The sequence below is a fragment of the Arachis ipaensis genome, chromosome B6, assembly GCF_059453495.1.
Source record: "Arachis ipaensis isolate K30076 ecotype BB chromosome B6, ASM5945349v1, whole genome shotgun sequence".
In the NCBI taxonomy this organism is placed as follows: Eukaryota; Viridiplantae; Streptophyta; class Magnoliopsida; order Fabales; family Fabaceae; genus Arachis; species Arachis ipaensis.
In genome coordinates, this window is record NC_142441.1 from 95,675,537 (window position 1) to 95,688,303 (window position 12,767).

Genomic DNA, 12,767 nt, shown 5'->3' on the forward strand with positions numbered 1-12,767 from the left:
TTGTGATTCTTCATGTTCCTTTGTCATCTCAAGTGTAGTTTCATTTTTAACCACCTCATTCTTCATTAAAAATCCACTTGACTCAGTAGCCTCTTCCTCTTGTTTTTCCTCCTTCTTCATTGCACTTTCACTTGACATAAGGACCTTTTGTTCTTGTTTTTCCACTTCCTCTCCCACAGATTGATTTTTACTGTTTGATGGTTCTAAGTGTTTCCTTATGTTCTCTAGGTGCTCATTCGCCCTCTAACGGATGATTTCTTCCCTTTTCAAGGCTTTCATTGTCTCCTCCTCAATTTTTTTGAACATGGACTCAAGCTCTGAAAGCCTTGAGTGGTTCATGGAAGTTTGTGTGGGTGGTGAGTTTTGAAAGGGGCTTTTGGTTGAAGTATGGTCAAGTGATGATATCTTTGGATGAATATCATATGGAGCACTAGAATTCCCTTCCCAGCCACCATTAGAGTCATGACTTGCATCATTTTGTGGTGGAGGAAAATATCCCATATGATTTTTTTTCTCATCTTGTGGTTCTGAAGCATAGCTCCATGAATTGGAGTGCCTAGAATTTGAAGTTTCTTGGTGATATTCCCAACCACCATTAGAGATTGGTGATGGTGGGTGATATCCCATAAAATTTTGTTTGACCAAATGATGAGTTGAACTCCATTTGTATTTTGCAAACATCAATGAAAATTGAAATTACTCATATCAGAGATGAGAATTTCTTAGTGAGGCAAAAACTCAAACACCTTGGTTTCAACTTAGAACAGAGAACAAAAATAAAGAAAATGCTTAATCTAGACTTTTCACCCACTTAATCATTGTTGATGTAAATCAATCCCCGGCAACGGCGCCAAAAACTTGATGGGATATTTTTTTGTGGAAAAACGAATTTCTCCAAAACACCCAAAACTAACCGGCAAGTGCACCGGGTCGCATCAAGTAATAAAACTCACGTGAGTGAGGTCGATCCCACAGGGATTGATGGATCAAGCAACTTTAGTGGGTGACTAGTTTAGTCAAGCTAACATTGAGTGATTTGAATGACAATTGAAGCCAACAGAATGTAAACTTGCAGGAATTATAAAGTGCAGAAAGTAAAATTGCAAGTAACTTAAAGAGCAAGAAAGTAAAATAGCTGAAACTTAAATTGCAAGAAATATAAATTGCATGAAAGTAAAGGGGACTGGGTGTAGGGAAATTAAATGAAAGCAGTAAATCAAAGCTTAGAACAATTGCAAGGAAATTAAAATTGCATGAAAAGTAAATTCAGATCACAGTGGCTCAAATGTAAAATGCAGAGGAACACACGTGCAGGAAAGTAAATGAGATTTGCAGCAAGCTTAATGTAAATTGAATTGAGGAACCAAACAGAAAGTGAAATGCAGCTCAATTGCAATAACTAAAGGAAAGTTGAAGATCTCAGGGGTTGGATGAGACTAGAGACCAAGTCTAGATCTCAATTCCTTCTTTGATCCAACAGTAAACAATTTGCAGAAGAAATAGAGATGAAAGCAGTAAAGAGAGTTTTAATTCAAATTGTAATTCACGGAAAGTTTGCAGAAGAGGAAAACAGAGAGAATTCTCAAGTTGAGATTGAAACAGAATTTCTTCAATTCTCAACCCAAGATTCAAAACAAAGAAAAACTAAAGAGAGAGAGTTCTGTATTCCTAATGCTCCCTAGTGGAGCTCGCCTCCCCTCCTCTCTATTCGGGCTTACTTTCTAAAATGAGAATGATGCCTTATATAGGCATTTTTACAAAATGAAAACAAATTACAATTAAAATGAAATTTCTATTCTAACTATCTCTTGTGCCTTTGAGTGGTGTCAATTGGGCCCTTGCTCTTGATGGAATTGGGTTGATAGAGGCCTTGGTTGATTGCTCTTGGAGTTTGGAGAAGAACCGAATTGAACCGGGTTTGGAATCATGAAAGCTTGAGTAAAAGTTTGAGTAAAAGTTTGAGGCAAACTTTTACTCCAACTTTTCACATCAGCCACCTTCTTTTGCTGATACCAACGTTGGGGCAAAAGTTAGGGGTCAAACTTTTGCTCCAACGTTGGCCTCCCCTAGTGCATGTATGTGGCGCTACTTTGTCCTCTTGTCAACGTTACCAATTTTATGCCCACTATAGACTATTATATATGGTTGGAAAGCTCTGAATGTCAGCTTTCTAACCCAATTGAAATCATCTCAATTGGACATCTACAACTCAAGTTATGCTCCTTTGAAGAGAACAGGGTCGCTGGCTTTGGTGCCCAACGTTTGAGGTAAAGTTTGCCTCAAACATGGTCGAAAACGCCAGTTTTGGAGGCTCAAACGTATTGTCCACCCCATACTATTATACATTGTTGGAAAGTCCTGGATGTCTACTTTCCAATGCCGTTGGAAGCATATCATTTGGAGCTCTACAGCTCGAGTTATACTCCGTCGAAGGTGCAGAGGTCAGTTGGCCTCACTGCAGGTTGCCACCATATTCGTTTATGCATATTGCGGGACAGTTTTCTCCCTCAATTATAGTGTCCACCATACAGTGCCATATATGCTTGGAAAGCTCTCAATTCCTACTTTCCATTGCTTTTTGAATCACCTCATTTTGAGCTCTGTAGCTCAAGTTATTCTTGTTGTAAGTATACCCCTTGTATGCCTTGTGGCGCCAACGTTAGCCAAAAAGTTAGAGGCTAACGTTGGCGCAAACTTTTGCTCTCCAGGGTGTGTTGTTCAAGCGCCAACGTTTGCCAAAAAGTTAGGGGCTAACGTTGGCGCAAACTTTTGCTCTCCAGGGTGTTGTTTTGTGATGCCAAAAGTTTGCCAAAAAGTTTGAGGCTAACTTTTGCTCCAGCTTTTTGCTCCCTGGTTCATTTTCACTTATTCCAAAAGTTTGAGCTAAAGTTTGAGGCAAACTTTTGCTCAAACTTTTTGTCCTCTCTTCCTCCTATCCATTCCTTCTTGCTTCAACCTTTCTCCAAGCTTTCTTCACCTATCATTAATCAACCAAACACATCAAAGCTATGCTCAAAATCATGAGATATTCATTCTTTCATAATATGTGACAATTATAGCATAAAACCTCATGAAATTGTATTAATTCATACATGGTTGATTAAATCAAAGGAAACATGAAAATCTACCCAATTGGCTTGCTTATGGCTCAAGAAAGTGCATAAAACCTATTGAAAACAAATGAAAAAGCATAGAAAAACATGACATGGTGACATGTCATCACTAACACGGATAGCGTTGAACTAAAGCTAGAGATTGCATTGCGGATTCCAATAGAGCATCTGAGCAACTTTGGATATGTGATATATAGTCCCATTGACTATGGGTGCATAAGATCTCTATGGCGTTAAGGCTAGAGTTAGAGAAGCAGCACTTTCTGATCTGGAAGATCTGCCTTGTCTGTGACAACTTGAGTAGGATTGTGAAGGGGAGTGGACTGCTTAGGGCTTCATCTTCTACTACAGTAAGAAATATAGAGGTGGCTTAATGAGAGGACATGAGTCACTTCAACATGGTGGATTGCTGCAGTAGAGGAGGTTAACTTGATGAGAGGATATGAGTTAATCACTTACAGCTTCCATTGAAGGAATCAAAAGGTTATTGAAGAAGATAGTAAGAAAAGTTAATCTAGAAAGACAAAGTATCTCCGAAGTCTCAACGGTTCTATCACCATTGATTTCCTATCTACTTAGTAACGTTCTATTTATCTATTTTATATGCTTTTCGTGACAAACTATAATTTCTATCCACCTAACTAAGATCTGCAAGGTATCCACTGCTTGCTCAAACCAACAATCTCTGTGGGATCGACCCTGACTCACCTCAGGTATTACGTGGATGACTCGGTATACTTGCTGGTCTATCTGTGCGAATTCTACGGAGCCAGTTTCGTGCACCAGAATACTCTAAGTGAGTTAAACTAGATATTTTCTGGTAAAAGTTTAGAAGACGGAGACTTAGGTTTCTAAAGTTTGTGACTTGACCGTTGAAGTACAGTTGATGATGAGTATGATGAGCTATGGAAATAAGAAAATTGGAAATGTTTGTGACGAGTTTGGGACTGGAAGATAAATGAGAAATATTAAATACTGAAAGTGATCACTGATGGATTATTGATGACAAGTCATCTTATGCTAGTTTTACAAGCATTTTTCCTTAGTTTCATTAGGTTTTATGCACTTTCTTGCACCATAGTAAGTAATTGGAGTGGACTTTCATAATTATGTTGAATCAATCAAACATCATTTATTTTACACAAAATCATAGGTGTTATGCTAGAATTAATTGATTTTATAAATGATGCAAAGATCTAGTAATTTTGGTGGGACTTTGATTAGTTGTTTGGTTGCTTATAGGTGAAGAAATGATGAAAAGAGTAAAGAGGAATCTTGAAGCACACTTTATACCTTAGGCCACGCTTTTAAAAGCGTGGCCCATGACATCTAACCGTGGCGTACACAAGGCCAACCACCAAGGGAGCAAGGCCAGCATTCAAAACATTGAACGTAGCGCTCCCTTGTGCCAACGTTTTTGAGCTTCAAGCCTTGGGAGGAAGACTCACCAAGAGGAAGCGTTGGAAAAAGGCAATGTAGCACTCCAAGAGGGAGCACCAAATGGTGCAGCAAAAACCAAGGCATGGCGTTCAAAGAAGAGAACGCTACGCTGACTTTCTTTCACTTTTTTGTGATGCTGGCCAAGGGAAGCAAAGCGCGCACCAAACATGCGCTGGCCAAGGCTCGAAGACGCACCAAGCAAGGGCCAACGAGTAGCGTTCAAATATGTGAACGCTACGTTCACTTCTTTCACCTTTCTCGTGGCTCTTTGGCAAGGAAGCAAGGCTCAGCATCAAACCAAGGAAGGGTAGCGTTTGAAAAAAGCAACGCTACGTTCACAAAAGCTAACTTTATCATGGATTCAGGCCTTGGGAGGAAGGCTCAGCAAGCATAGCGTTCACAATTTGAACGTAGCGTTCAAAGAGTGAACGCTAGGGAGGCCAATTGCAAACAAGGCACACCAAGGCTCACCAACAAAGAGTGAATGCAAAGTTCACTACACCAAACGGAACGCTCCCCTAGGAGCTGACCCATGCCTCCAACCCAAATTGAACCGAAGCCAACGGACCCATCTCTCTTCAAATCCAAAAAAAACCAAAAGGCCCACTCCAAGCTTTGAAGACCAAAATAGAAAGTGTATAAATAGGAGTTAATTCAATTTGTAAAGGACCTTTTAGCTCATTTTTAGTTTTCACTTTTAATTTTCAATTGTCTTTGGATTTTGGGATTTGGGAATTTGGATCTGAGTTTAGCTTTCTGTTTTCATTTTCTTTCTTCTGCAACTTCTACTTTTCTATTTTTGGGTTGTGAATTGAGATTGAAGAGCTCCATTGATTCAAAATCTGAGAATCATCTTTTACTCTTCTTCTCAATTGTTCTAAGAATTGGATCTTACTCGTCTCTTCTGTTTTCATTTCCATTTCATCTGCAAATTTCCTTTCTGCTTGATCAAGGGAGCAATTGAGATCTAGATCTGATTGCTAGTCTCATTGCTTTTCTTCGATCTTCAATTTCTCTTTTAGGATTTCATAATTGATTCAAGTTTTCTTGCTGTTTTGTTTCTTGAAGCAAATTTTGCATTTCTGTTCTTGCTGTTGAGATCCAGATCTGAATTCTTGCATCTCATAACTCTCTGATTTACTTTAGTTTGCAATTTCTTGTTCAATTCCAAACCCCAGCACCCAAATCCCTTTACTCTTCAAGCAATTTACATTTCTCAGTAATTTAGATTCACCAATTTACATTTCTTGCACTTTAAGTTTCTGCAATCTACTTTTCTTGCAATTTAAGTTTCAGTTCTTTTACTTTCTTGCACTTTAAGTTACTGCAATTTATCTCTTCTGCACTTTACTTTTCTGCTCAATTTACCTTCTTCACTTTTATTTTCTTGCGATTTAGCTTCTGTTAATCAAAATCACTCAAATCATCAAATATTTGCATAACTAAATTCATCACCTAACTAAAATTGCTCAATCCATCAATCCCTGTGGGATCGACCTCACTCTTGTGAGTAATTACTACTTGATGCGATCCGGTACACTTGCCGGTGAGTTTTGTGTGGAATCGTTTTTCCTTCATCAATTATATAATGATTTATTGTGATACTGTTGAGACACTATGCGCTGGCAGGGACGGTAGAATAATCCCGCCTGTCGAGGCCGCCGTGGCGGCGTAAAGGCAGTGGTTAGACACGCTTACGTTGAGATGTTAAGTCTATGGCTGAGGATCCCACTCGCATCCTTTCAGAATCACAAGAGTGTGCCGGGCACTATATCCTTGGATCGTGTGCCGGGCATGATATGCCTGGGGTTTCCATTTATATTCGTGACCGGAAAGCAACATTCCCATTTATGTTGCTGAATTGTTTGATTGTTTTTCATTGTACACCCTTAGTAATTGATGTCAATTGAGTCGTGGTATTATGTTGTTTGACATTGTTTTGAACATTGTCAGGAAAATGTGTTCAGATCAATTGACCAATTACTAAGCCTATTTGATTCATGTACTGCTCCTATGCTGCCTAAATTCTGTTGTGCATGTGGAATTGCTGAATTTGGTGCAACAAGGTTCTTATTGACGAATTTTTATGTCAATAAGACTTTGCGCACCAATTGGTTATCAAATTTACCTCAAGAGCTTTTAATGAGAATTTTTTGTCAGATTTCATGCCTCGATGATTGTTTCCTTCTAGTTTACTCATTAGCATTGAGGCAACTGTTTCAAGATTCCAAAATGACCATACTTATGCATTTCACATGTTTGAGGTTTATTTCGACTATGATTGCAAATTGGTGTATTTCGACCTGTGTAACCATTAAATTCATTTTGTTTGCCCGTAAATGATTTGTGTGTTACATTAGGCATCAATCTTATTCTTTTTCAACCAATCCTGCAATTTTAGTGGTTAAACATATTGTTGTATGACTATGCCTCGTTTTCAACTTTTTCTTACTTATTTCATCATCAATGACTTGTGCATATGCATTAATGACATGTGAACCTTATTTGATTGAATATGTGCACTACACATACTTGAATTAGTCATTTCTAGCATATTTCTTTACTTGTGAAGTTGAATGTGAGCTTGTCTGTTGTATATCTTTTTGAAAAATTCTCAAAGTTAAGGATCATGCTTGCTATGTATATAATATTTAACTTTTTTTTTCAAATAACACTTATCTTTTTCAATTAACTCTATTCTTTTTCTTATTACATAGCAACAATGTTTCCTTACTTTCTTTTTGTTGAGAAGGCAAGTTAACTTACTTTAGTTGACTTTAATTGATTGGAATACGATTTCTACTTGATTTTGCTTTGTAATCTCACTTCCACTTTCAATCAATTCTATTTTCTCCTTCAATTTCACAATTCCTTAATTTCAATGCATCAACTAGGTGACTTAAATAAAAATCAGTCATAACAAGTATCACCAAAAAAATACATCAACTAAGAATAAATTGCCTATCTATAGATAATGAAATCAAATTACATGGTGGCCAAGACATGCAATTTAGAAATCCAACAAGATTCATAAAGGCAATGTTATGAGTACTTGGTATGCACAAATATTCAACATTCAAAACTCAATACCAAGTAACAAAGTATAACCTCAATAAAGATATCCAACACTAAATAGCAACAACAATATCAATAATTAAGCAGTAATATCTCAACATAATCAAGACATCAACTCAATCATCTAACACTTAGCACCAAAATAGAAAATTAATCTAACAAACTAACTAACTAAAGGTGAGTATGGCAGGTGGTGAAAGACAGTGGTGGATGATGGTTGAAGAAAGGAAAGAAGGGAGGAGAAGAGAAGAAATGGAGATAAGATAAGAAAAGAAGTAGGGTGGTGTGAAAACAGGGTTGTGCACATGCACAAAGGACGTGCGCACACATAAAAGGTGTAAAATGGGAGTGGGCGCACACACAAGAGTGTGCGAGCACTTCGAGCAGAACGTGAAATTTGACTTGTGCGTACGCACACACATGTGCCCACGCACAGAAAGAGTTTTTTTTTTAGCAATAGGTGACCTGCGCGTGCGCACACAGGTGTGCGTATGCACAGATGGAAAAAAAAGATAGGGAGCACTGATGAGAGGATAATTTATACCATTTTTGGCATTGTTTTTAGGTAGTTTCTAATATGTTTTAGTTACTTTTTATTATATTTTTATTATTTTTTATGCAAAAATCACATTTTTGGACTTTACTATGAGTTTGTGTATTTTTCTGTAATTTCAGGTATTTTCTGGCTGAAATTGAGGGGCCGAGCAAAAATCTGATTCAGAGGCTGAGAAAGGACTACAGATGTTGTTGGATTCTGACCCTCCTGCACTCAAAGTAGATTTTCTGGAGCTACAAAAGCTCAATTGGTGCGCTCTCAATTGCGTTGGAAGGTAGACATATTGGGCTTTCCAGCAATGTATAATAGTCCATACTTTGCCTGAGATTTGATGGCCCAAACTAGTGTTCAAACACCCGCCAGAGACCCTTTTCTGGCATAAAACGCCAGAACTGGAGGTAAACGCCCAAACTGGCATCCAAGCTGGTGTTTAACTCTAGAAATGGCCTACGCACATGTAAAGCTCAATGCTCAGCCCAAGCACACACCAAGTGGGCCTCGGAAGTGTATTTCTGCACTATCTGCACTTAGTTACTTATTTTCTGTAATCCTTAATAACTAGTTTAGTATAAATAGCACTTTTTACTATTGTATTAGGAGATATCTAGGATCTTTGGACTTGGAGGCTGGCCATTCGGCCATGCCTAGGTTATTTTCTCTTATGTATTTTCTACGGTGGAGTTTCTACACCTTATAGATTAAGGTGCGGAGCTCTGCTGTTCTTCATGAATTAATCCAAGTACTATTGTTTCTCTTTCAATTCACGCTTACTTCTTCTCCAAGATATACTCTCGTACTTAATTCAGTTAAGTCATAATGAAGGGGTGACCCGTGATAATCACCCACTATCTTCGTTACTCGCTTAGCCAAGATCCGCGTGACTGACAACCACAAGCGGTCTATATGATGTTCAAAGTAGTCATTAGACGACAGCCGGAGTATATTCTCTTGGGTCTCTAATCCACGGATCGAGTCCGTGAGATTAGAACCTTCGTGGTAGAGGCTAGAACCAATTGGCAGCATTCCTTAGATCCGGAAAGCTTAAACTTTGTCTGTGGTATTCTGAGTAGGATCTGGGAAGGGATGACTGTGGCGAGCTTCAAACTCGCGAATGTTGGGCGCAGCGATAGTGTGCAAAAGGTTAGAGAGATCCTATTGCAACGCTAGTGAGAACCGACAGATGATTAGCCGTGCGGTAGCTGTACCTGGTATTTTTCATCCGAGACGAGAAATCCGACAGTTGATTAGCCATGCAGAAACCGTACCTGGTATTTTTCATCCGAGAGGATCATACAGCTTGCCATGGAAGGGAGCACGCATGATTGGAAGAAGACAATAGGAAAGCAGAGGTTCAGAAGCAACAAAGCATATCCAAACGCTTATCTGAAATTCCTACCAATGAATTACATAAGTATCTTATTTTATTTTATGTTTTATTTATCTTTTAATTGTCAAAACCCCATAACCATTTGAATCCGCCTGACTAAGATTTACAAGATGACCATAGCTTGCTTCAAGCCGACAATCTCTCTGGGATCGACCCTTACTCGCGTAAGGTTTTATTACTTGGACGACCCAGTGCACTTGCTGGTTAGTTGTGCAGAGTTATCAAAAGTGTGATCACAATTCCGTGCACCAAGTTTTTGGCGCCGTTGCCGGGGATTGTTCGAGTTTGGACAACTGACGGTTCATCTTGTTGCTTAGATTGGTTAATTTTATTTTATGTTTAAGCTTTTTATTTTTATTTTCGAAAAAGAATACAAAAAAATAATAAAATCATAAAACCAAAAAAAAAATAATGTGTTTCTTGTTTGAGTCTAGTGTCAAATTTTAAGTTTGGTGTCAACTTCATGTTTTTAATTTTTCTTAGGTTTTCGAAAATTCATGCATTGTGTTCTTCTTTGATCTTCAAGTTGTTCTTGATGATTTTCCTTGTTTGATCTTTAATTTTTCTTGTTTTGTGTTTCTTGTTGTTTTTCATATGCATTTTCGATTTCATAGTGTCTAAACATTAAAAATTTCTAAGTTTGGTGTCTTGCATGTCTTTCTTTTCTAAAAAAAAAATTTCAAAAATATGTTCTTGATGTTCATCTTGATCTTCAAAGTGTTCTTGGAGTTCATCTTGACATTCAAAGTGTTTTTGCATGCATTATTTGTTTTGATCTTAAATTTTTATGCCTTGTTTCATTTTGTTGTTTTTCTCTTTCTTCAGTAATTCAAAAAATCAAAAATAATATCTTTCCCTTATTTCACTCATAAAATTCGAAATTTTGAGTTGACTTAGTCAAGAATTTTTAAAATTTTGTTGTTTCTTGTTAGTCAAGCCAAAATTTCAATTTAAAAATTCTATCTTCTCAAATCTTTTTCAAAATCAAATCTTTTTCATTTTTCTTTCATGTTTTTCGAAAATTCTTCAAAATAAATTTTTCAAAATATTTTTCTTAATTTTATTTCACATTTTTGAAAACTTTACTAACAATTAATGTTTTGATTCAAAAATTTCAAGTTTGTTACTTTCCTGTTAAGAAAGGTTCAATCTTTAGATTCTAGAATCATATCTTTTAGTTTCTTGTTAGCCAAGTCATCAACTTTAATTTTAAAAATCAAATCTTTTTAAATTTCTTTTTCAAATATTTTTCAAAATAAATTTCAATCATATCTTTTTCAAAATTTAATTCCAAAATCTTTTTCTAACTTCTCATCTTTTCAAAAATTATTTTCATATCTTTTTCCATTAACCACTTGACTTGTTTGTTTAATTTTAAAAAGTTTACTATTTCTTATCTTTTTCAAAACCACCTAACTACTTTTCCACTTCTAATTTTCGAAAATCACTAACCACTTTTTCAAAATTCTTTTTAATTAACTAATTATTTTAAATTCTAATTTTATTTTATTTCCTTTCTTAAATTTCGAATTCTAACTTATGATTAAAATAAAAACAAAAATATTTTTCTTTTCTTTTAATTAATATTCGAATACTTTCTCTTTCATCTCTTTTTATTATTTTATTTATATACTAACACTTCTCTTCTACTCATAATTCGAACCCTCTCCCTCTCTCTGTGTTCGAATTTCTCTTATTCCCTCTCTGCCTCATTCTTCTATTCTTACCCATTGGAAGATCCTCATCAGTTCTTAGCTAAATTCTTACAAATCTGTGACACTGTTAAGACCAATGGGGTTAATTCCGAGGTCTACAGACTTATGCTTTTTCCCTTTGCTGTAAGAGACAGAGCTAGGATATGGTTGGACTCACAACCTAAAGAAAGCCTGAACTCTTGAGAAAAGTTGGTCAATGCTTTCTTGGCCAAATTCTTTCCACCTCAAAAGATGAGCAAGCTCAGAGTAGAATTCCAAACCTTCAGACAGAAGGAAGGTGAATCCCTCTATAAAGCTTGAAAAAGATACAAGCAATTGATCAGAAGGTGCCCTTCTGACATGCTTTCAGAATGGAGCATCTTATGTATATTCTAAGATGGTCTGTCTGAATTGTCCAAGATGTCATTGGACCACTCTGCTGGTGGATCTCTTCATCTGAAGAAAATACCTACAAAAGCCTAGGAACTTATTGAAATAGTTGCAAATAACCAGTTCATGTATACTTCTGAAAGAAATCCTGTGAATAATGAGATGACTCAGAAGAAAGGAGTTCTTAAGATTGATACTTTGAATGCCATATTGGCTCAGAACAAAATATTGACTCAGCAAGTCAATATGATTTCTCAGAATCTGACTGGAATGTAAGCTGCATTTGGCAGTACTAAAGAAGCCTCCTCTGAAGGAGAAGCTTATGACCCTGAGAATCCTGCAATGGAAGAGGTGAAATACATGGGAGAATCCTATGGAAACACTTACAATCCTTCATGGAGGAATCATCCTAATTTCTCATGGAAGGATCAACAGAAGCCTCAACAAGGCTTCAATAATAATAATGGTGGGAGAAATAAGTTTGACAATAGCAAGCCTTTTCTATCATCTTCTCAGCAACAGACAGAGAATTCTAAGCAGAGCCTCTCTGACTTAACAACCATAGTCTCTGATCTATCTAAGACCACTCTCAGATTCATGACTGAAACAAGGTCCTCCATCAAAAATTTGGAGGCACAAGTGGGTCACCTGAGTAAAAGAGTTACTAAAATCCCTCCTAGTACTCTCCCAAGCAATACAGAAGAGAATCCAAAGAGAAAGTGCAAGGCCATCAATATACCCAAAGTGGCCGAACCTATACAGGAGGAAGAGGCAGTGATTTCCAGTGAGGAAGACCACAATGGACGTCCACTGACCACTAAAGAGTTCCCTAATGAGGAACCAAAGGAATCTGAGGCTCATATAGAGACCATAGAGATTGCACTGAACTTACTGTTGCCATTCATGAGCTCTGATGAGTATTTCTCCTCTGAAGATGATGAAGATATTATTGAAGAGCAAGTTGCTCAGTATCTAGGAGCAATCATGAAGGTGAATGCCAAGTTATTTGGTAATGAGACTTGGGAGGATGAACCTCCATTGCTCATCAATGAATTGAATGCCTTGGTTCAACTGAAATTACCTCAGAAGAAATCGGATCCCGGAAAGTTCTT